Source organism: Lissotriton helveticus, chromosome 9, assembly GCF_964261635.1.
Source record: "Lissotriton helveticus chromosome 9, aLisHel1.1, whole genome shotgun sequence".
NCBI lineage: Eukaryota > Metazoa > Chordata > Amphibia > Caudata > Salamandridae > Lissotriton > Lissotriton helveticus.
The window spans coordinates 879,075,742-879,100,991 of record NC_136070.1 but is presented as its reverse complement, the minus strand read 5'-3'; the positions used below and the strand labels follow the sequence as shown (position 1 = coordinate 879,100,991).

The 25,250-nt window shown below is 49.1% G+C and overlaps 1 pseudogene; it reads right to left on the bottom strand.

Annotated features, from left to right (window-relative positions):
* LOC144783309 (cytochrome P450 2G1-like) overlaps positions 1-25,250 on the bottom strand; it is a 327,078-nt pseudogene that overhangs the window by 85,945 nt on the left and 215,883 nt on the right.

The following is a 25,250-nucleotide window of genomic DNA, read 5'->3' as shown; positions in this document are numbered from 1 at the left end:
AGGGTGGGAAGTAATTTAATTGTAATTAATTAAATATTTTAATGTATTTATTGGTATTTATTTTGAATAAATTGTTAATTAATTTTTAATTGCTAATTAATTAATTGTTAATTGCTAATTAATTTGTTTTAAAAGGTAATGAATTTTAACAATTAATTTTTATTTGTATTTTTAATTGATTAATTATTATATTATATTAAATTGGTAATTTTTTTTAATTAATTTTGTATTGGTATTAATATTTAATTTATTTGTATTAATATATGAAGTATTTACTTCCCCTACTGTTGCACTCACTGGAGTGGGAATAGTAATTTTTACCACTACCCTATCCAACACTTTCCCTACTGTTGCCCTCTCTGGAGTGGGAATAATAATTTGTACCCCTACGCTATCCAACGCTTTCCCTACTGTTGAACTCTCTGGAGTGGGAATAGTATTTTTTACCCCTACGCTATCCAACATTTTCCCTACTGTTGCACCCTCTGGAGTGGGAATAGAAATTTTTACCCCTACGCTATCAACGCTTTCCCTACCGTTGCACTCTCTGGAGTGCGAATAGTAATTGTTACCCCTACGCTATCCAACGCTTTCCCTACTGTTGCACTCTCTGGAGTGGGAATGGTAATTTTTACCCCTACGCTATCCAACGCTTTCCCTACTGTTGCACTCTCTAGAGAGGGAATAGTAATTTTTACCCCTACGCTATCCAACGATTTCCCTACTGTTGCACTCTCTGGAGTGGGAATAGTAATTTTTACCCCTACACTATCCAACGCTTTCCCTACTGTTGCACTCTATGGAGTGGGAATAGTATTTTTTACCCCTATGCTATCCAACGCTTTCCCTACTGTTGCACTCACTGGAGTGGGAATAGTAATTTTTACCCCTACGCTATCCAACGTTTACCCTACTGTTGCAGTTGCAGGAGTGGTAATAGTAAATGTTACCCTCCCGCTATACTACAGTAATAATATTGTATATTATAAATTAATATTATGTTAATATATAAATGTGTTAAAAAATTAAATTGTATGTTTATTTTTTTAACTTAAATTAATTATGTAATACTTTTAAAGTTATTTAAGTATTTTTAAGTTTGTTTTAGTTAATTATAGTTGATATTTCATTAATTTTAAATTACTTTTAAGACATTTTTAAAAAAATCGATATTTTGACTAACTATATATTTTTTTCGATATTTTTGTACTTACCTGTTTGTAGATAGAACTTCGATATTTTTGCTTTCTATATTTTTACTTTGATATTTTCAGTATTCTATATTTTTGTATTCTATATTTTTTCAGTGATCCGGTCACATTTGTCCACCTAAATCTAATGTTTGACAGACAATCAGGGTAGCGGAGGACATTATGTCCACAACCCCAATGGACTACCCCCTGCTAAATTTAGATATAACCTCCAGCCTAGTGGCCTATCATTGTAAATTGAAAGAAACCACAATCAAGGCTGTTCTTTTCAATGTACAAAATGGTTTGAGTGTGTTTTTCCTAGCCCCAAACCCTGGAAGTTTTTCCCAGAGTTTGGGGTAATGAATGTTTTTTTCTGTCTCTCACTTCTAAGTTTTTCCTGGTGGTGACAGACTGGGATAAAGAGACATTACCCAGTCGTCCCCAAATAGGGTGGGCAGTGTCATGTCCTTCCTCTGACAGCACCTACGCTTCCGTGCCATCAGTGGAAGTTTTCAATTAATGGAGCCGACTGGGAATCTGTTGACTGAAAACGGGAGGTCTGCCCATCTCTAAATGAGGCAGGCAAACCAAGGATTTGAATAACACGGTAATCTGTCGCATTTGTGACAAAATACCCAGTGCAACAAAACTCTATCTAAGACTCTCAATCTGGTCCTAAACTTAGAAGAAAAGCATTGCAAGAAAACAATTTAAAATCCAAGTATGAAAGTAAAGCAGTCTTGTTTACAATAAAACACTCTTAAGGAAGTGATGGTATCACTTTTTGGGAGAAAGTATCAAGGACACTATCTTCATGTAATTAGTAATATTCAGTCAATGCATTCTGTCAACTTTTCCACTGAATGCTAACCTTGAACATCTGGGTGTTTCAAAAGCATTAGTAACCCATATTTCATAGTCGTGGTGATTGTCTCCACACCGCCAAAGGTTAGATCCATTATTGTTGGAATTAAGTTCTGAATGTGAAATTCTGATAATGGGTTTTCCTTTTCCTGGAAAGAAAAATGATAAAACATTGTAAAGGAGCAGAATTGCCAAAATAAAACACGTTAGGCAAGAGCGTGCTCTTCCTAGATCTTTCAGGATGCATACTATACTAGTCACAGTTACCACAGTACAGGCGAAAACCCTGCTCACTGTCTCTCAGAATGCATATTACATTGACTTCACAGAAAAGCGGAACTATGGTGTGTGGGCCCGCTGGACTACCCTTCCTGGCTTCCCCAGTGGCGGAAGGCAGCCAACGACGCCCTCCTGTGCCTGGGGGTACAAAAAAGGCCAGCAAGACTCCCGCAGCGCTGGAAAAGTGGAACTTTGATGGGTGGGCCCAGGGGACTGCCATTCCCGGCATCCCTAGTGGCAGAAGGCCACCAATGACGCACTCCTGCACCTGGAGGTGCATACAAATAGCCGGCAAGACTCCTGCAGCATGGGAAAAGTGGAACTTTGGTGTGCGGGCCCGGGAGTCTACCAATCCCGGCATCCCTAGCGGTGGAAGGCCGCCGACATGCTCCTGCGCCTGGAGGCGCACAAAAGGCCGGCAAGACTCCCACAGAGTTGGACACGCGGGCGTGCCCTGGCCCCGCCTGGGTGAAGCCCAGGCCAAAGGCAGGCCCGTCTATGCCCGTCCATGACCAAACGTGGCAGGGCAGGGCCACCCCCCTTGGTTCAGGATCTAAGGACTGAATACCTGGATAGCTACCTTAACCCACCTGTTGAATACTGTCATTTGGGGATTTTGGTAATGTTTAAAGAGGACACAGCGGGTTCCCAGTGAGGTGAAAACCCGAAATGCCTTTTATACTTAATACAACAGAAAAGGCGGTGAGACTTTACAATTGACGAATTATTCTATGCCTACCCATTTAAATACTGGTGAGCTTTCTCCCGCAGGTGTTAGCAGGTGCTAGTAGCAAGTAACAGGAACTGGTCTTCAAGACGTGTTCTAACAAATTTAACCAAATTATAATATTTTTCAACTACAAGCTGTTCAGCCAAATAGAGTCTGATTTTAATAATCATATTTTACACATTTTATATGTTTCTATTCATGCTGCTGTGAATATCTAGGCATATAAAACAATGTCTCAACTGGTAGTCATCCACAAGGCAATTGAAATAAGAGGAATTACTCAAAAGAAAGGGAGACGGGAGACTCAAAGAAATTTGCAGGAAAAGGTTCTTATTTACAAGTAGTTGTTACAGTACTAAAGTACATTAATGTATAAGTAACCTTAAGTGGGTTGTGCACTAGACGTACTTATGACAGTGAACAGCGCATTGACATGAGGTGAAAAAACAGCGTGAATGAATGGCAGGAGGCTCCGGCCTCCCCATAAGAGGTTGTCATCTCTTCTAGATTACATCTGGTGCTGTTTAAGATCCTCCACAGGGTATACATCTCTGGTCCAACACTGGTTAAATGGTTAGGATGGATGGGGGTGATTGTAGGCGCGGATGTGGACAGATTAGCTTCTTCATTGACATAATCTGGGAGTTCCCCCTCGTCCAGTCCTACTGGTCAAGAATGCTTGAATGTATGAGTCAGGTGACAGAGTAGTCACACTACCAGAAGCAAAGAGGTACCTCTTGAATATCTGGGAGCCCACAGACCGCAACAGCAGAGATAAGTTGTGGGTAACGTTGGGCCAGATGATAGCCATGCTGAACATAGCACAGCTGTGGGGGGCGAGGGAACCACACGGGGTGATCATCTGGAAAAACGACATGGACTGGTGCATCTTCAGGGAAAAAACTGTGTATTTCTCCCATGGGAGCCCCAGGAAGTGGTCCTCCATCTGGGACAAATGGAATAACTATTGAGGATGTATCTGTGCTCCCCCCGGACCCTGTTTCCGATGAGCAACTTACGCCATAACCCCTGTTGTAGTACAATGTATTCTGTATGTTTGTACCCATGATTGCTCTAAGACTCAAAACATATATATCTGTATTTCTCAATGCCTTGTATTGTCGAATTTGTGGATGGTTAGTAAAAAGATTAGAAAAAAAATGGCGTGAACGGCGCAAAAATACAAACAGAAATGGTGGTCAATAATACAAATGAAATTATATACAGAATAGGTATACCACTCTAAATTCTTTCGATTGACCACATTGAGGCCAAGCATAATGCTGGGTGATCGAGGGTGTTTCGACCTTTCTTAGTTTAGGTCGTCATCAGGACCAGGTTACTTAGATTTGTTATCTTGCTGAATTATGAGCAATTGGTCCAAGTCAGGGGGAGGGTGATCAGAAGGAATCTGCCTGCAGCATTTAAACACGTGGGACAGCTTAGGGAATAGTGTAGTTCCAGTGAAAGGCAATGAAATTGCAGGTATGCACAGTCACATCAATGTTGCACCAGTACTTCGGGCACCTGAGACGGGACACTTCATTCACCCATCCTCATTTCTTCCCAGCCTTCCTGCTCTGACTGCGATCATTCCCTGGGCCACAGCTTGACTATTTCCCGGCGTCTGGATTCTAACAGATGGACAGCAAATGGCTACAGTGGTCGGTTGACGCGAAGCTTCCTTCCCGCTTCACTTGGAATATACCCCTAAGTTTGGTACCACCATCCAGGCGACATTCTTAATTTCTCTGGGACGTCGCGCACAACATTGATGTGACTGCGCCTACTTTGCCTTTCACAGGGACTACACTATTCCCTACGTTGTCCCACATGCGCGCAGTTAGTGCAAATACTGCTGAAATAGAGCTGAGCGCCACCAATCTTTGGGATCTGGTATGGTGGCAGAACGGTTGGCTGGTGCAAGGGCGCCTGCATTGGCACTAGGCAGCAGTTTGTGTCAGGCCAGGCAGAGAGCGGCTTGATTGATATGGTGCATTCCTGTCCTCTCCTTTTCACGCAGCACAGCACTGCAAGGTGTGTTGCTGCGTTGTATGAAATATTTTTAAATATGGCCCTTAATATTTATGCCATGCCAAGGAAAAGGCACAATGAAGGTGGCACAATAACAAATGGCATTTGTAACAATTGTAATAATAAACAACATAGATTCATACCCTTATACCCTACACTGCAAAGGTCAAACTTCATATTATTAGTTTGGTACATCTTAATTTAATTCAGAAGATAACACGTAAAGCCTGGAAAATACAATTTGGGACTTTCTTTACAAAAGAAAATAGTTAAAGCCATACCAATATGGACTAGCCATTGCACATATTAAACCCCTTGTGCTCTGGTTTGAATTTCCTTTGTTTATACCTACGGTCAATGAAAACAAAGCATGTCATAAACTACCCATTTACATCCGCTAAGTGCAGTATGCAATTTATTACCATTGTTGAGGGAGTAGAGGGTCATCATGACCACTCGAGGCCTGCTTTTTTGTGAGTCATTGAGTCATGGGCCCTCGTCACACACAATAATGATAATAAGTGGCAAATTGTATTGTGTCAACATTCGAGATACTGTAGTTATTGTACCATCGAAAATGCATTTTTGATCAATTAACATGTTATGAATCTGCACAATATTATGCACATTCCTAGCGAAAAGGATATGTGTTGATATGACAAGTCTCGTATTATACACAAGGAAAACCTTTGAAGGAGGAAGGGGTAAAAAAGTTCCATTTCATATTCAAGCTTTCAAAGAAAATTTTGCTATCCACCACAGTACGAAATAATGAATGATGCAGGAAAGTATAGTTTATTTTAGAAAGTGTGTTTTTAAATTTAGTATATATTATTTCAGTAGTTTTGTAGATCTTAGCATTTGAGAAATAAGTTGAGCGGACATCGAATCGTTAAAATTTAGAGATATCTCAGGCATTAAAAACCACAAGCTAGAAACTAAAGAGTTCTGTCGATAATATAAAAAAATGTCAAGAGTGTGATGGGCTGGAATAGTTTGTCTGAGTTTCTAGGGGCCCTTGGAATCATCATCGTCTGGCGGGTCTGTAACCCAGCGGAAAAGCAATATACCTTCCACTCTGGTGTGCACGGGAGCTTGTCCCGTATTGACTATTTTTTCTGCAAGGCTGATCAACTTCCTCTGTTTTCTAAATTGTCCTTCTTACCTAGAGGTATCTGTGACCAATCGCCCATTGTCACTTATTATGGTCGTACACCCGCCTCTAACCACTGAGATATGGTCCGAAGCCCTTGGTATCTTAAAATTCCTGAAATTCTCTCTAAATTAACAGAGGTCACCAAGCAGTACTTCGCAGAGAACGATGGGTCGGTTCAATCCGGCGTGATATTGTTGGAGGCCTTTGATACAGTGGCTGTAGCGGGGCACAAGAAATAAAAGCATCTCCAATTGGAGACTATCGAGGCTGAGATTACAGCTCTTGAACGCGACTTAGTGTCAGGTGTGTCTTCAAAGAAGTCGCATTAGTTGGCTATCAAGCAAAAGGAGTATAAAGATATAACGACCGGAGCTGATAGGGAATAATATAGGGCCTCTCAACAGAGGATCTATGATATTGGCGATAAAGCTAGCAAGTTGTTGGCTTGGCTTGATAGGAGGGACCTAGCTAAAAGATGGGTGGCTGAAATTATGGATGAAGGTGAGGCATTACGTCATGATAGAGCTGGTATTGCAGACACCTTCGCCTCCTATTTTAGCCGGATATATTCTCCGGTGTCTAATTTCACACAAGAGGAGGCGGCTGAGCTGCTAGCTACTTTGCTGTTACCGAGCTTAGACTTGCAGGAAATAGCAGATCTCGATGGGGCGCTATTAGACCAGGCACCATTGGCGTGAGTCGCCCTTCCATTTTTGCTGTTGCCTCATGTGTTTTTCTGGTGTTAGATGCTTTGGGCACTGTGCCACTGCTGTCCAGTGCCACAGTGCGAGTGCTCCCTACTGTAAATTGATGTATTGATTAGTGGTTCCATGATTGGATATTTGGTTTACTTGTCTGACCCTAGTACAGTGCACTGAGTGTGCCCAGGGCGTGTAAATTCAAATGCTGCTAGTGGGCTTGCAGCACTGGTTGTGCCACCCACAGAATCGGCCTTGTAAAACTTGTCTAAGTCTGCCATTGCAGAGCCTGCGTGCAGTCTGGTACTGTCATGCTGACTGGGCAAGTGCACCCACTTGCCAGTCCCTAAACCTTCCCTTTTCTTCATATTAGTCACCCCTATGGTAGGCCCAAGGGCAGGGTGCATTGTAAGTGTAAGGTAGGAAAAGCCCTGATGTGTGTGGCATGTCCTAATAGTGAATTACAGCCATTTTCGTTTTTTCACTATTGCAAGGCTACCTGTTCTCCATAGGCTAGAATGGGCTGCTGGATTGTTACATGTTTAAAATCCTAGCAGACTCAGAGAACATGGTAGACATTGAAGTTTAGTATGCCTGGACTCAGATTAATAAAATACATCTGTTAGTAAAGTTTATTTTAATATTCTGTGATTGCAAATACCACTTTTAGAAAGTAGGTATTTGCTTGCCTAACCATTTGAGCACGCCTCTGCTAGGTTGTGTATTCCTTGTCTGGGTTTGTGTTTGTGTGTGACAGGACTGGGGAATTCCAGGAGCCAGGCTGGGGCAGCCCGGTGGTGAATAGGGAGATCTGCAACCAGATGGGAGGGAAGAGTTGCACCTGGGACCTGAATAGGACTGTGCCCGCCTCCCACAGTGCTCGCTCCACCCCCTGTGGTGTGTCTGATGTCTCTGCCCTGCACACTGAAAGGAGAGAAGGAAGACTGTCAACAAAGTGCTCCTGGACTGTACTTGCCTTCCTCAATGGTGGCTCCACCTCCTGTGGGGAGTCTGATGTGCCTGCCCTGTGCTGTGGAAGGGAAGGTAAACAGAGTGCTTCAGAACTGGATTGAACTTGGCACAGGTCCCTCTCCCCTCAGAGAACAAAGGATTTTGGGTTATAAGTTTTGGGACCCTGATCCCATGAAATTAGATTACTCCTGGAACTGACAAGAAGAAACCTCTGCTGAGAAGGAACTTGAAGAAACTGAGGAGAGACTATTCCCATCTGAAGTGCTGCTTGGGGGATTGGCCTGCAGTGGTTGCCTGGCTGCCTAGAGAGGAGAAAGGACTTTGTGGATTTCACCTTTGCTTTTCAACTTGTGCTAAAAAGATCTCCAAGGGCTTGGAAGAGAGCTTGCCCCTGACCGAATTCCCAGGACCAGTGGACTTCACCAGCCTTTGTGAATTGCTACTGTTCCAGTGGCTACAGAGGCAGGGAGCTGTGACCGACTCTCACGACATGCCCGGTGTCCTGTTGGCACCGCACTGAGCAACGTCCGCCTCGAACAATGTAAGCTCTGCGCGCACCGACTCCGTCTCGACGCCGTCAACGAGCCGCACACTTCACGACGCACCTCCTGACTCGCACCACTGTCCGGACTGACCGACGCCAGGTCCCGAACTCCGGCTCGAACACTGCACCGTAAAGCTGGAAGCACCGCAACGAGCAACGTCCGCCCCGAACAACGCAAGCTCTGAGCTCACCGATGCCGTCAACGAGCCGTAGCCTGCACCGTGATGGAAGAGACACCGAGACCTGCAACGCTTTCTTTTTCTACACCGCGACGAACACCTGACCCGGCTCGCACATCCGTACCGGCCGCCTCAAAAAAAGATACTGTGTTTGAGTCTGTCGACATTTGAGTGGACCCGGACCGCCGCGGTCCTCTGGATTTGATAGATTCTGTGTTCTTTCAGCACGCCGTAGCCGGACAAGGCTACCGTCTCGCGCAGAACTTTGATTTACACCTTTTTAACCAGAACTCTTGAAAGTTACTAGTCCTGTTGATTCTTTTTGTCGTTTAATGGTTTTGTGATAATTCTATATAAAGTATACTTACTTTTGATATAAAACTTTGTGTGGTGTCCATTTGTAGTGTTGTCACTGGGTTACTGTATGTGGTCACAAATGCTTAACTTACATCGCCTCTGAAATAGCCTTGACTGCTCGCGCCACGCCGCCTAGAGGGTGAGCAGGGGTTATTTTAAGAGGGTAATTCCCTTGCCCTGACATGAGGAGCGGGTCCCTGCTTGTCACAAGTACCTACCTGTGCCAACCAGAGATCCCCAATTCTAACATTGGAAGTCAAGCGGAAAGGATTCTGAATTTGCATTTGTGACTCATGTACAGTGATTGGTGAACACTACTTAGTGAGCGCAGACCATAAGGCAGCCACGTACTTCTGATACTTGTTTGTGCCAAAATATCCATTTTAAAAAAAATCATGCCTGGTTCAGTCAGAATAGAAAAGGCAGAGTCCATTGCATCTGTTGACTGTGATTGGGAGGTAGAGAAACTAGAAAGCTACACCAACAACCAGCTCAAGAGCTTCTGCTAAAAGTTAAAAATTTCAGTAGCTGGAATCACCAAAAAGGAGCAATACCACAAGGCGCTGAGGGCCTGAGGTGGAAGCAAGGAATGCCCCTGGTGATTTTGGAGATTCTGAGGATGCAGAGCAACAGCTTGGTGAGCCACTGGGTCCTGAGAGGAGGGGTGCGCCCTCCCCAGTGGGTAGCAGTGTGTCTGCCCGAGGTCTGTCCCCGGAAGAGTTGGCAGACAGAAAAGAAAACAGGGTGCACAAAATGGAGATGGCCAAGCTCAAATTAAATGGGCAACTGTAGTTAGAAAGCAAGAAAATGGCTCTAGAAGTGGAGCTAGAGAGCAAGAAATTGGCCCTGGAAGAAAAGAGATTGCAATTAGAGCATGACCAAGTTTTGAGGGAGTTGGATCTGAAAGCCAGGACCCTAGAGAGCACATCCTCTGGAAGCAGCACAATACAATACAATACATTTGTAAAGCGCGGCTACGTACCCGTGAGGGTCTCAAGGCGCTAGGTGGGGGCTGCTACTGATCGAAGAGGCAGGTCTTGAGCAGTCTTTTGAAAGCCAGCAGGTCTTGGGTCTGTCGTAGGTTGGTAGGGAGAGTGTTCCAGGTATTGGCGATGGGTGGGAGAGGGATCTGCCGCCGGCGGTGGTTTTCCGGATGTGAGGGACTGTGGCGAGGGTGAGGTTGGCAGAGCGGAGGTTGTGGGTGGGGGTGTAGAATCTGAGTCTGTCGTTGAGGTACACTGGGTCGGCGTTGTGGAGGGCCTTATGTGCGTGGGTGAGGAGTTTGAAGGTGATCCTCTTGTCGACGCGGAGCCAGTGCAGGTCTCTCAGGTGGAGTGTGATGTGGCTGCGTCTTGGGACGTCGAGGATCAGTCGTGCTGCGGCGTTCTGGATGCGTTGCAGCCGCCTCAGGAGCCTGGATGTTGTTCCTGCGTAGAGTGCGTTTCCGTAGTGCAGTCTGCTGGTGGCGAGGGCATGTGTGACGGTCTTTCTCGTGTCGGAGGGGATCCATTTGAAGATTCTGCGTAGCATTCGGAGGGTGTTGAAGCAGGCCGTGGAGACGGCGTTGACTTGCTTGGTCATGGAGAGGGCGGAGTCGAGGATTATCCCCAGGTTGCGTGCGTGGTCGGTGGGTTCTGGGGCTGTTCCTTTTGATGTTGGCCACCAGGAGTCGTCCCAGGCTGACAGGGTGGAGCCAAAGATGAGGACCTCCGTCTTGTCTGAGTTCAGCTTCTGTCTGCTGTTCTTCATCCATTCGGAGACGGCCTTCATTCCTCTGTGGAGGTTAGGCTTTGGCGGTGTGGGGGTCTTCGGTGAGGGAAATGATCAGCTGGGTGTCGTCGGCGTAGGAGATGATGTTGAGGTTATGTTGTCATGCGACGTTGGCGTGTGGGGCCATGTAGATATTAAATAGCGTTGGGCTGAGGGAAGATCCCTGTGGGATGCCGCAGATGATCTCGGTGGTCTTGAAGTGGAATGTGGGAGGCTCTGGGTTCTGCCGGAGAGGAAGGACGAGGTCCCGGCCAGGGCCTTCTCTTGGATTCCGGCGTCATGGAGGCATGCCGTCAGGGTGCGATGGCAGACCGTGTCAAGGCTGCTGATAGGTCCAGAAGGATGAGGGTGGCTGTTTCTCCTTTGTCCATCAGGATCCTGATGTCGTCGGTGGAGGCTATGAGGGCGGTCTCGGTGCTGTGGTTGCTGCGGAAGCCGGATTGGGAAGGGTCCAGGATTTTGTTGTCTTCGAGGTAGTGGGTCAGTTGTCTGTTGACGATCTTCTACGTGACTTTTGCCGGGAAGGGGAGCAGGGAGATGGGCCGGAAGTTCTTGATGTCCTTGGGGTCTGCCTTGGGTTTCTTCAGTAGGGCGTTGATCTCGGCGTGCTTCTAGCTCTCCGGGAAGGTTGCTGTCTGGAAGGAGATGTTGATTGTTTTCCGGAGATGGGGTGCGATGGCTGTGTTGGCTTTGTTGAAAACGTGGTGAGGGCATGGGTCAGATGGGGATCCGGAGTGGATTGAGTTCATGGTCTTGATGGTGTCTTCATCGCTGACGTTGGACCAGGTGGTCAGGCGGTTGATGCGGGTGGGGGTCGCAGGGGCGGTGGTGGTATCGGCGGTGGATGTGGGGGAGTCGGAGTTGAAGCTGTTGTGGATGTTGGTGATCTTGCGGTGAAAGAAGGGGGCCAGTGAGTCGCACAGGTCTTGTGAAGGTGGGATGTTGTTGGTGTTGGAGCTGGGGTTGGAGAGTTCTTTCACGATGCTGAAGAGCTTTTTGCTGTTGTGTGCGTTGCTGTCTAGGCGGTCCCTGAAGGAAGTCCTCTTGGCGGTCCTGAAGAGTTGGTGGTGTCTTTGGGTGGCGTTCTTGTGGGCTGTGTGGCAGCACACCGCCAGCACATGGGGAAGGTAGAGTGTACATCCCCAAAGATGTGGTAAAGGAGTTTTTTAAGAATGATGATATTGGGCACTGGTTCAGAGCCTATGAGGTAGCCATGTCTTCCCACCGGGTCCCTGAGAGAGATTGGGGAGCGGGGTTGTGGGGAAGGTTCCTTAGTGAGGGAGGGAATACACTGTTGGACTTGCCTTCTGAAGTCCATAACTCCTATAGGCACATGAAAGAGGCACTCATGACTAGGTATGGTTTGACCCCTGAACTCTATAGGCAGAGGTTCAGGAAGTGCAAGAAGATAGAAAGTAGTATCTGGGTAAAGTATGTCACTTTCTTTTGCAGCGCATTGGATGGTTGGGTAAAGGGCAGCAAAGTTAATGATTTTCAAGGTCTCTTGGATTTGATTGCATGGGAGCACTTGTCTGATAATTGTTTTCCAGAGCTGCGCCAGCACCTGATTGATAGCAAGCTGACTGACCCTAGGAAGCTTGCTGAGGAGGCGGACCGCTGGGTCAGTAGCAGGGTCCACAAGGGCCACATGAGAGACTCAGCCAAAGGTGGGCAGGGTCCCCAGCAGAAGAGTGGGGGGGACAAGGGTAAACAACGGGAGTTCTGGAGAGGGCCCCAAAGTAATTCCCAAGGGAACCAAGGGAAAGGTTCCCAGCCTCCCACTGAAAAAAAGACTGTGGTCCCTACAGGTAATCCTGTTCCACAGGTATCCCTGAAATGTTACAGCTGTGGGGACCTGGGTCATAAGGCGAATTATACCAAGTGCTGCCTGTTTGGTAAACCAGCACCCACAGGTGCTATGCCTCGGCAGATGGCTAGTGTAGCCTTTTGGGGAGGAAGTAGAAGTCCAAGGTGAGTGTGGGCCTGCAGAGATGTCCCATGTCTCTTTAGGAGACTGTGAGGTGTTCCCAGAAAACCAACTGCCCAACAACACTAAGAAATATGGGCAGTGGGTGACCATTAATGGCCAAAAGGTAGAGACTCTTAGAGACACAGGAGCCAGTGTGACAGCTGTCAGGTGTCACCTTGTGTCTCAAGAGCAGGTTGTCCCACATGCATTCTTCCGAGTTGTTAACGCTGACAACACAGAGAGTCATTGTCCAATGGCTCAAGTTTCCTTTGAGTGGGGTGGGTCTTTGGTACTCTTCAGGTAGCTGTGAGGCCCGCCATGCCTGTTGACTGTTTGTTGGGGAACAATTTGGAGAGCTCACCTTGGGAGAAGGTGGAGAAGAGTACTCACCTGAGGATGGTGGGTCTGCCTGACTGGGTGTGCGTGACCCCCCGGTCAATGGCAGCCAGTATGGGTGCTCAAGAGGACCTGGAGCCTGAGCAGGAGGCCCAGGAACCTGCCTTAGAGAGAAGTGGCAGGGGGAGTGGGAAACCGGCCCCTAAAGTTCCCACGGCCCAGGAGGAGGTAGACCCTGAGGGGGATGCCCTGGAGCCTACCGGGGAACAAGTAGCTGAACTGGGGGACCTGTCTGAGCTGACCCATTGGCAGCAAGAAGGAGGCACCTCCAGGGAGGAATTCTGCAGGGAGCAGAGAGAATGCCCTTCTCTTGAGGGCTTGTGGCAGCAGGCTCCAAGCCAGGCAGCAGGTGATCAGTCTGGGTCACATTGGATCTATTGGGAGAATGGTCTCCTGTATAGTGAGCCTAAGGTTGCTGAGCCTGGGTCAGCCCGTGTGCTGATGGTGCCCCAGCGCTACAGAGCCTTCCAACCTGGGGCTGGCTCATGATGTGCCATTGGCAGGACATTTGGGGCAGGACAAGACCTTTGAGAGGCTTGTCACCCACTTTCATTGGCCCCAAATACGCAAGAGTTCAGACACTCATTGCAGGACCTGTCAGAGTTGCCAGGCAAGTGGAAAGAGTGGGAGGAAGCAGAAGGCTCATCTCCAGCCATTCCCTGTGGTCAGTACCCCCTTTGAGCGGGTAGGGATTGACATTGTGGGGCCACTGCACCCCAAGACAGCCATGGGCAACAGGTACATCCTGGTCTTGGTGGACCATGCCACCCGGTACCCGGAAGCCACACCTCTGAGGACAGTGACGGCCCCCGTGGTGGGACGAGCACTTTTGGCAATTTTCTCACGAGTAGGATTCCCTTGAAAGGTTGTGTCTGACCGGGGCACCAACTTCATTTCTAAGTATATGAAGTCCCTGTGGCATGAGTGTGGGGTAACCTATAAGTTCACCACTCCTTACCACCCCCAAGGAAATGGGTTGGTTGAAAGGTTAAAACGAACCCTGAAGGACATGATTATGGGTCTTGAGGAACCCATGAGGCCTAAGTGGGACGTCCTCTTACCATGCCTGTTGTTTGCATACCGGGAGGTGCCACAGAAATGTCTAGGGTTCAGTCCCTTTGAGCTTCTCTAAGTACATCCGGTCCGAGGACCTCTGAGGCTGGTCAAGGAAGGCTGGGAGCAATCTCCCAGGAAACCTCCCCAGGATGTACATAGCTACATGCTGGCCTTCAGGAACCAGACTAGGCATTTCAGGCAATTCGCTGAGGTGAATCTGGAAGCCAGCCAGGAGGATATGAAGCGGTGGTACGACCAGAATGCCACTCAGCTGGAGCTTCAACCTGGCCAGAAAGTGTGGGTCATGGCCCCAGTGGAACCCTGCGCGCTCCAAAATAAGTGGACCGGACCATTTGAGGTTGTGGAGCGCAAGAGTCCAGTTACCTACTTGGTGGACTTGCAGTCTCCCAGGAACCCCTTGAGGGTCCTGCATGTCAACCGCCTTAAGCCCCACTTAGAGAGGTCTGAAGTGGGCATGCTATTGGTGACAGATGCTGGAATGGAAGAGGAGACTGAGCCTCTTCCTGACCTCCTGTCAGCCTCAGAGCAAGATGGGTCAGTGGATGGTGTTAACCTCTCTTCCACCCTGACCCCTGAGCAACAGAATGACTTCCGCCAGTTGCTGGGACAGTTCTCTGATCTGTTCTCCCTGGTTCCTAGTATCACAGATTGGTGCGTCCATGATGTGGTACAGGAGACAGCTTACCTGTGAAGCACAAGTCTTACAGGGTAACTGACAGGGTAAGGGCTTACATCAAAGAGGAGGTCTTAAAGATGCTTGCACTTGGGGTGATTGAGTCCACCAGCAGTCTTTGGGCCAGCCCAATGGTCTTGGCCCCGAAGGCTGCAGCGCCGGGTGCCACACCCGAACTCCGGTTCTGTGTGGACTACCGAGGGCTCAATTCGGTCACAAAGACCGACGCGCACCCCATCCCCAGAGCTGATGAGCTCATTCATCGGTTAGGGGCTGCACAGTACCTCAGCACATTTGACTTGACGTCTGGGTATTGGCAGATCGCCTTGACTGATGGGGCAAAGTTTAGGTCAGCATTCTCCACACCAGATGGGCATTTCCAGTCCGTGTTATGCCCTTTGGGATGAAGAATGCCCCTGCCACTTTTCAGAGGTTGGTCAACCAGGTGCTGGTTGGACTGGATGAGTTCAGTGTCGCCTACCTGGATGACATTGCAGTGTTCAGTGTCACTTGGGAAGAACATCTGCGCCACCTCTTGGAAGTGCTCTTGGCACTGCGGAAGGCAGGCCTCATGATCACGGAGAGTAAGTGCCAGACCGGCAAGGTTCTGTGGTGGACTTGGGATACCAATTTGGGAGCGGGCAGGTGGCGCCCCTACAACCCAAGTTTGAAACCATCCTGGCTTAAGAAACCCCCAAAACCCAGACAGAGGTGAGGGCCTTCTTAGGACTCACCGGGTACTACAGGAGGTTTGTCAAGGGGTATGGCACCATGGTTGCACCCTTGACAGAGCTGACTTCCAAGAAGCAGCCCAAGAAAGTGATTTTGCCTGACACCTGTCAGAAAGCTTTTGAGGCCCTGAAAGCTGCCATGTGCACGGCGCCCGTGCTCCTGGCACCCTCTCCAAAGAGTTCATCGTTCAAACAGACGCTTCTGAGCATGGTGTGGGGGCTGTTTTGTCACAGATGAATGAGGAGGGCCTAGATCAACCTGTAGCCTTCATCAGTAGGAAGTTACTTCCATGGGAACAGAAGTGGAGTGCTATCAATCAATCAATCAATAAATTTATAGAGCGCGCTACTCACCCGTGAAGGTCTCAAGGCGCTGGAAGGGGGGGGGGGTGCCGGTACTAGATGAAAAGCCAGGTCTTGAGGTGTTTCCTGAAGGTGAGATGGTCCTGGGTCATTCGTAGGTGTGCGGGGAGGGAGTTCCATGTCTTGGCTGCCAGGTAGGAGAACGATCTTCCTCCGGCGGTGGTTCTGCAAATCCATGGGATGGTGGCGAGGGCGAGGCTGGCGGAGCGGAGCTGGTGGGTGGGAGTTTAGAACGAGAGGCGGTCGTTGAGGTATTCGGGGCCCATGTCGTGGAGCGCTTTGTGTGCGTGGGTGAGGGGCCTGAATGTGATCCTCTTGTTGACGGGGAGCCAGTGCAGGTTTCTCAGGTGGGCGGATATGTGGCTGTGGTGAGGGATGTCGAGGATGAGTCGTGCAGAGGCGTTCTGTATGCGTTGGAGTCTTTTCTGAAGTTTGGAGGTGGTTCCTGCGTATAGGGTGTTTCCGTAGTCCAATCGGCTGGTGACGAGGGCGTGGGTGACCGTCTTTCTGGTTTCGGTGGGGATCCAATGGAAGATCTTTTGGAGCGCTGCGCAGGGTGTTGAAACATGATGGCGAGATGGCGTTGACTTGCTAGGTCATCGTGATGGGAGGAGTCCAGGATGAATCCCAGGTTGCGTGTGTGGTCCGAGGGTGTCGGCGCGGAGCCCAGTGCTGAAGGCCACCAGGAGTCGTCCCAGGTGGAAGGGGATTGTCCGAGGATGAGGACTTCCATTTTGTCTGAGTTCAGCTTCAGGCGGCTGAGCTTCATCCATTCTGCGACGTCTTTCATTCCTTCCTGTAGGTTGGTTTTGGCTGTGGCTGGGTCTTTGGTGAGGGAGAGTATCAGCTGGGTGTCGTCCGCATAGGAGATGATGTTGATGCTGTGTTTGCATGCGATGGCGGCAAGGGGGCTCATGTAGATGTTGAAGAGGGTTGGGTAGAGCGAGGAGCCTTGGGGTATGCCGCAGATGATCTCAGTGGCTTCTGAGCGGAAGGGAGGGAGGCAGACTCTCTGGGTTCTGTCAGAGAGGAACAAGGTGATCCAGTCCAGGGCCTTTCCTTGGATCCGTGTGTTGAAGAGACGGGTTATTAGGATGCGATGGCATACGGTGTCGAAGGCTGCCGAGAGGTCCAGGAGGATGAGGGCGGTTGTTTCTCCGTTGCCCATCAGGGTCCTGATGTCATCGGTGGCTGCGAGGAGGGCAGTCTCGTGCTGTGGTTGGCTCGGAATCCGGACTGGGATGGGTCGAGCGAGTTGTTTGTCTCAAGGAAAGCAGTCAGCTGTTTATTGATGGTCTTCTCAAAGACTTTGGCCAGGAAGGGAGCAGAGAGATGGGGCGGAGGTTTTTGAGGTCCGCTGTGGGTTTCTTCAGAAGGGCGTTGATTTCTGCATGCTACCAGCTCTCAGGGAAGGCGGCTGACATGAACGAGTTGTTTATGATGTTCCGGAGATGGGGTGTGATGATGGTGTCGGCTTTGTTGAAGATATGATGGGGCATGGGTCCAAGGGGGAGCCGGAGTGGATGGAGTTCATGATGTTGGTGGTGTCTTCAGTGCTGATGGGGGTCCAGGCGCTGAGGGTGGTGGTCGTTGGTTCTCTGACTGGAGGCGGGGTCTGGGGTCTGAAGCTGTCGTGTATGTCTGCGATCTTCCGGTGGAAGAACGTGGCGAGGGAGTTGCAGAGTTCTTGTGATGGTGTGATGTCGTTGTTGCTGTTGCTGGGGTTGGAGAGCTCTTTGACGATGCTGAAGAGTTCCTTGCTGTTGTGGGTGTTCTTGTCTAGTCGCTCTTTGAATTATGTTCTTTTGGTAGTGCGGATCAGCTGGTGGTGTTCGCGGGTGGCGTTTTTGAGGGCTGTCATGTTTTCTGAAGTCCGATCGTGGCGCCAGTTTTTTTCCAGGGTCCGGCAGGATTTCTTTGATTCTTTGAGGGCTTCTGTGAACCATGATGTTTTCCTGTTGCCGGTCTTGCCTGGGGGGTTCTTCTTCAGTAGAGCGAGGTTGTCTGCGCAGTCGGTTTTCCATTGTGCAAAGTTGTGGGCTGCGTTGCTGGGGTCGGCGGTGTCTGCTGGTGGGTTCTGGATCAGAGATGAGAGGAGCTGGTCCAGTGCAGTTCTGTGGAGTGGCTGAAGGAGACGTGGTTGCATGCGGAGAAGTTGGGGTTGAGCGTGTGGCCGGCGAGGTGGGTGGGTGTGTCCACCAGTTGCTTGAGTCCGAGGTTGGCCAGGTTGTCGAGCAGGGTGGTGGTGTTGTTGTCATTGTTTTTCTCCAGGTGGAAGTTCAGGTCCCCTAGGAGGATGTATTTTGGTGTGGCTAGGGCATGCGGGCTGATGAAGTCGGCGATGGATTCGCTGAATTGTGTGCGCGGGCCCGGGCGTCTGTAGATGAGTGTTCCTCTTAGGGTGGTTTTGGGGTCGGTGTGTATTTGGAAGTGTAGGTGTTCGGCGGTGGAGAGTGTGTCTTCGGCGTTGGTCGTGATGTTGATGTTGTTTTTGTGGATGATGGTGATTCCTCCTCCGTTTTGTTTGATGCGGTCCTTCCGGGTGATCTTGTAGCCGTCCGGGATGGCTATGTTGATGTCTGGGGATGAGGACGCGTTCATCCAGGTTTTAGTGAGGAAGGCGACGTCTGGTGTTGTTGAGTCAAGAAAGTCCCAGACTTCGACGGCATGCTTGTGGACGAGCGTGTGTTGAGAAGGATGCACTTGAGGTGGTTGTTGTTGTTGCTTGGTCTGGCGGTGGGGGGGCAGGGCCGGATGCAGGTGAATTTGCAGGCTTGGCAGGTGAAGGGTCCGTGGGTGTGTTTTGGGGTGGCTCAGTAGCAGGCGGGTGGTTGTTCGGTGTTGAGTGCGTTGAGGGCGGCGGAGTCGTATCTCAGATGGGTGGTCTGGCTTCAGAAAGGTCCAGGGGTTGTGGCGCTGGGCGTGGTCCAGGCGCAGACTTCGGCGCGCCAGCGGCACGCCCGCTGTGCGCGACTGCTGCGCGGGCGACGCGCGGTCTCCATATGAGGCGAAGTGGGAGGGAGGAGCAGCTGGGAGGCAGGAGCGGCGGGGCCAATGGGCGAGGGGCAGGGGAACCAGATGGGAAGGGGGCGGGGCCGCGGGGGAGCAGTGGCGGGAAGCGGGGAGCGGGGGGGGCACAGAGGGCTGCGGAGAGTGACTGAGGGCAGAGAAACAATACAAAGGCAAATGCAACTAGGAATCCAAAATAGACACGGAATACTGAAACAGACAAAAAAAGCAAAACAGACCTCGGCGAGTGCAGAGGGGGAACACAGGGAGCCCGGATACCAGGGGCGAACCCTTGATAGCGGAGGAGCAGGGGCAGAGGCTCGGTCAGCTACGAGGAGCCGTGCGGCATGGGGGGTGGCCTGGGGTCATGCTATTGAGCATGAGGCATTTGCTGTGGTCTGGGCACTGAAGAAGCTGAAACCATACCTGTTTGGGACTCACTTCCGGGTTCAGACAGACCACAGGCCCCTCAGATAGTTGATGCAGATGAGGGGTGAGAATTCAAAGCTGTTGAGATGGTCCATTTCCCTACAGGGTATGGACTTTACGGTGGAACACCGCCCTGGTACAGAACACCCCAACGCTGATGGTCTGTCCAGATTTTTTTCCGCCTTATTGATGAGAACTCCCAGGAGGTAGGGTAGTTCTCCCCACATTTCAGCTGGAGGGGACACGTGTTAGACCTGGCACCATTGGCGTGGTTCTCCCTTCCATTTTTGCTGTTGCCTCATGTGTTTTTCTGGTGTTAGATGCTTTGGACACTGTGCCACTGCTGTCCAGTGCCACAGTGCAAGTGTTCCCTACTGTAAATTGATGTATTGATTAGTGGTTCCATGATTGGATATTTGGTTTACTTGTCAGACCCTAGTATAGTGCACTGAGTGTGCCCAGGGTGTGTAAATTCAAATGCTGCTAGTGGGCTTGCAGCACTGGTTGTGCCACCCACAGAAGCGGCCTTGTAAAACTTGTCTAAGTCTGCCATTGCAGAGCCTGCGTGCAGTCTGGTACTGTCATTCTGACTGGGCAAGTGCACCCACTTGCCAGTCCCTAAACCTTCCCTTTTCTTCATATTAGTCACCCCTATGGTAGGCCCAAGGGCAGGGTGCATTGTAAGTATAAGGGAGGACAAGCCCTGATGTGTGCGGCATGTCCTAATAGTGAATTACAGCCATTTTCGTTTTTCACTATTGCAAGGCTACCTGTTCTCCATTGGCTAGAATGGGCTGCTGGATTGTTACATGTTTATAATCCTAGCACACTCAGAGAACATGGTAGAAATTTGAGTTTAGTATGCCTGGACTCAGAATAATAACATACATCTGTTAGTAAAGTTTATTTTAATATTCTGTGTTTGCAAATACCACTTTTAGAAAGTAGGTATTTGCTTGCCTAAGCATTTGAGCCCGCCTCTGCTAGTTTGTGTATTCCTTGTCTGGGTTTGTGTGCGACAGTACTGGGGAATTCTAGAAGACAGGCTGGGGCAGCCCGGTGGTGAATAGGGAGATCTGCAACCAGATGGGAGGGAGGAGTTGCACCTGGGACCTGAATAGGACTGTGCCCGCCCCCCACAGTGCTGGCTCCACCCTCTGTGGTGCGTCTGATGTCTCTGCCCTGCACACTGAAAGAAGAGAAGGAAGACTGCCAACAAAGTGCTCCTGGACTGTACTTGCCTTTCTCAATGCTGGTTCCACCTCCTGTGGGGCGTCTGATGTGCCTGCCCTGTGAAAGGGAAGGAGAAGTCTGGTAAACAGAGTGCTTCAGAACTGGCTTGAACTGGGCACAGGCCCCTCTCCCCTCAGAGAACAAAGGATTTTGGAGTATAAGTATTGGGACCCTGATCCCATGAAATTAGATCACTCCTGGAACTGACAAGAAGAAACCTCTGCTGAGGAGAAGGAACCTGAAGAAACTGAGGAGAGACTATTCCCAAGCTGAAGTGCTGCTTGGGGGATTGGCCTGCAGTGGTTGCCTGGCTGCCTAGAGAGGAGAAAGGACTTTGTGGATCTCACCTTTGCTTTTCAACTTGTTCTAAAAAGATCTCCAAGGGCTTGGAAGAGAGCTTGCCCCTGACCAAAGTCCCAGCACCAGTGGACTTCACCAGCCTTTGTGAATTGCTACTGTTCCAGTGGCTACAGAGGCAGGGAGCTGTGACCGACTCTCACGACCTACCCGGTGTCCTGTTGGCACCGCACTGAGCAACGTCCTCCTCGAACAACGCAAGATCTGTGCGCACCGACTCCGTCTCGACGCCGTCAACGAGCCGTAGCCTGCACCGCGACTGGAAGGACACCGCAACGTGCAATACCTCGCTACACTGAATCGAATTAGTCCGACCGACACGTTCACTGCTGCTGACTTCAAGTCCTGTGACCGCACCGGAGTTGGGCTCTGCCTCGCACACTTTGCGATGCACCACGCGACTCGCACTGCTCTCCGGACTGACCGACGGCAGTTCCCGAACTCTGGCTCGAACGCCGCACCGTAAAGCTGGAAGCACCGCAACGAGCAACGTCCGCCCAGAACAAAGCAAGCTCTGAGCTCACCGATGCTGTCAACGAGCCGTAGCCTGCACCGTGACAGAAGGGACACCGTGACCTGCAACGCTTTCTTATTCTAGACCGCGACGAACACCGGAACCAGCTCGCACATCCGAAAAGGTACTGTGTTTGAGTCTGTCGACATTTGAGTGAGCCCGGACCGCCGCGGTCCGCTGGAATTGCTAGACTCTGTGTGCTTTCAACACGCCGTAGCCGGACAAGGCTACCGACTCGCGCAGAACTTTGATTTACACCTTTTTAACCAGAACTCTTGAAAGTTAATAGTACTGTGGATTCTTTTTGTCGTTTATTGGTCTTGTGATAATTCTATATAAAGTATACTTACTTTTGATATAAAACCTTGTGTGGTGTCCATTTGTAGTGTTGTCACTGGGTTACTGTATGTGGTCACAAATGCTTAACTTACATTGCCTCTGAACTAGCCTTGACTGCTCGAACCACGCCGCCTAGAGGGTGAGCAGGGGTTATTTTTAGAGGGTGATTCCCTTGCCCTGACTAGAAGAGAGGGTCCCTGCTTTTCACAAGTACCTACCTGTGCCAACCAGAGACCCCCAATTCTAACAGGCGCTAGCAGTCGAGGACATTTCTAAGGCTATTTCCTCTTTACAATCTGGCAAGGCCATGAGTCCCAGTAGGCTCCCTATCGAACTTTATAAAGCGATGACATCACACATTGCCCCTTTTCTCCTGCATATGTACAACGTTAGTGTGCGCCAAGGTGTTCTTCTGGCTACACAGCGGCTGGCCAATATAGTTCTTACTCACAAACAAGGTAAGCCCCTTTACCGATGCTCTTCATACCGACCAATTTCACTTCTAGACCCTGAGGTCAAAATCCTGGCTAAGATCCTGGCTCATCGCATTTCCCCCATCTCCATAAATTGGTACATCCGGGTCAAAATGGCTTTATGCCAACCAAAAACACAGCACCTAATTTGCGTCACCTGTTTGGAGCGCTGGGGCGACCAGCCACAATGCAGGAGGACTATGTTATTATGTCCTTGGATGCCAAGATGGCGTTCGACATGATTGAATGGCCCTTCCTTTTTGCTGCCCTGGAGAGGTACGGTTTTGGCGACTCATTTTTATCATGGTGCGGCTTCTTTATTCGAAACCTCTGGCGGGCGAATTGCAGTGAATGGGAATAGGTGAGCAGCTTTTGAGTTGGGTTGGGGCACGAGACAGGGGTGCCCACTCTCTCCCTTGCTCTTTGCCCTGATGCTTGAATGTCTTGCAATATGGCTTATAGGTGATCCTACGATTCGTGGACTTAATTGGTCACCGGATTGGAAAGACTTATTGTCCCTCTACGTGGACGATATTCTGCTGTACCTAGCTAGGCCCAAATTTTCAATTAATAATGTCTTCCACATTTTCACCCTTTCATAAAAATATTCCAGCTATACCATCAATTGGGATAAGTCCCTTATATATAGTCTCAGTGGCCATCCCCCCTGCTCCCATCCGGTTGTGGGGCCAAGATTGTGACTTTCGATACCTTTTGATACCTGGGCATATACATCACGACGGATGCAGAGGCCTTTTATAAACATAACTTGCTGCCCCCCTGTTGTGTCTCAAAGCTGACGTCTAGCATTGGAAAACTCTCCCTCTTACGCTCTTGGGGCGGGCAGCTCTGTACAAAATGATGGCTCTGCCCCGCGTCTTATATGTACTACAAAACACATCTCACCTTGTTCCACCCCACTATTTTGCTTACATTGAATCGGAGGTGCGTAGTTTGCTGTGGAAAGATGGTCCGCCCAGAGTTGCACTGGCCAAACTAACCAAGAGCTTGTATGATGGCCGAATAGTACTGCCGGCGATTATGCCTTATTATTGGGCTTCACATCTTATAGTTCTCAATCACTGGATGCCTTGTCCCAATGCCGATCCAGCATACAGAATGGACAGGCACAATATGCTGTTTGGTACCTATTTAAGGGCGCTATTTGGTGGGTCTAAGCTAGAACCCAAATTTACCCCAACCTTGACAACTGTCTCCATCTGGCAAGCGGCAAACTCGGCCCTTGGCTGGAGAGGTAGACTTACGCAAGCGACACCTTTGTTTGATTTCTGTCACCTGAGTCTGCTTTGGCGTCAGCCCGGGTTCCATAAATGGGACCTGATTGGTGTCAAAAGTGGGTGATATATGGGGGGAGACTCGATTATGCCTTTTGAAGACCTGCAACGGAAGTTTGACTTACACGAGAACGAAACTTTCCGCTGTCTTCAGGTCATAGTGCACTGTCCAAAGGGCTCTCCAAGGGAGACATATTGTCAGTGTCCTGCCCTTTGGAGGATAGGCTCCCAGATGACTACCTTCCAGATAAGGCCATCTCTTTGACCCATCGTAAACTACTGAATAACTCGCCCGACCTATTGGTTAAAGTCCGGGCAAGTGGTGTGCAGATGTGGGTGACATTGACGATGAGGACTGGAGGAAGGCCCTTGTTTGGCCTCGGGAGATTGTGATTCGGTCCCGGTTCAAAGGAGTCCAACTTAAATTATTGCACAGGACCTATCAAATGAGTTCGGCCCTGGGTAAAATGGGTCTCCTGAGTTCTACCGTCTGCCCGCGGCGTTGTGGTTGGGTGGGTACTTATCTCCATCAATGGTGGGAGTGCCCGGTTCTCCAGAGGTATTGGGGGGAGATTATCACAGATCTATCCCTGGTTTGCGGGAAAGATATTCAAAGTAACCTGAGGCTTTGCCTCTTGAATAGCTGGGAATCCACAGATCTGACAAGGCCGGAGAGAATGTGGGTCTCCCTGGGATGCCTGGTGGCCAAGGGTAACATAGCCAGAACATGGAAAGGTGAAGTTGCATTGCAATGCTCGGTTTGGGAATCTAATATGGATTGGTGTGTGCAGGCTGAGAGAGCGGTGTATGAAAGCAGGGGCTGTCCTGGGAAATGGACCAGAATCTGTGCACCATGGACTGAAAGTAGAGGTTGGTTGTGCATCCCCTTTGGTGATACCTCTGGTGGATAATGAAACATTGTAATCTGGCGCTCTTTGACCATAATCCTACTGATGACAACTGGATTTACAGCTCTTGTACAAATGTGCCCCTTATGTATGTGTCATATAGTTTCTTTGCCACATTTGATTTCATCCTTAGTATATAACTCATGACTGCCTTTGTATTTGTGTTGTTTGTGATATTATTTGATTTGTTTTCTTTAATAAAAAGATTATTAAAAAAAAGAGTGTGATGGGCTAATGGATGGCTTCAATGATCTTTATTTTCCACAATCCTGCAGTGCAAAATACATGAATTACGCATAGTGGAAACAAAATCCAGAGAAATAAGGGAAGGCATGATGCATGAATCTAAGTAGCAGATTGGGTTAACTTTCATTACAGAAGCATGGACCATATTCTGAAAATAGTAATAAAATGCACTTAGCAGATACTGAATTTGGAAAACGTCTGATATTTGAAAGCCCAGGATATCCATTTTACGTTTGGTACCATTTTACCCCATTTTCAACTTTCAAAACATTCATGAATTCCAAAATAAATAAGAATCAAGAGATGTGTAATTTTAAAAATAAATGAAGTATTATTAAAGTGGATGACAACTACCTGGGTTGGGCCCACCTTAAACAGCCAGTCATCAAAGTAGGGGAAGAATGGGACTTCAGATCTCCAATGATAAACTGCCATCACTTTTATAAACACCCGAGGGGCACT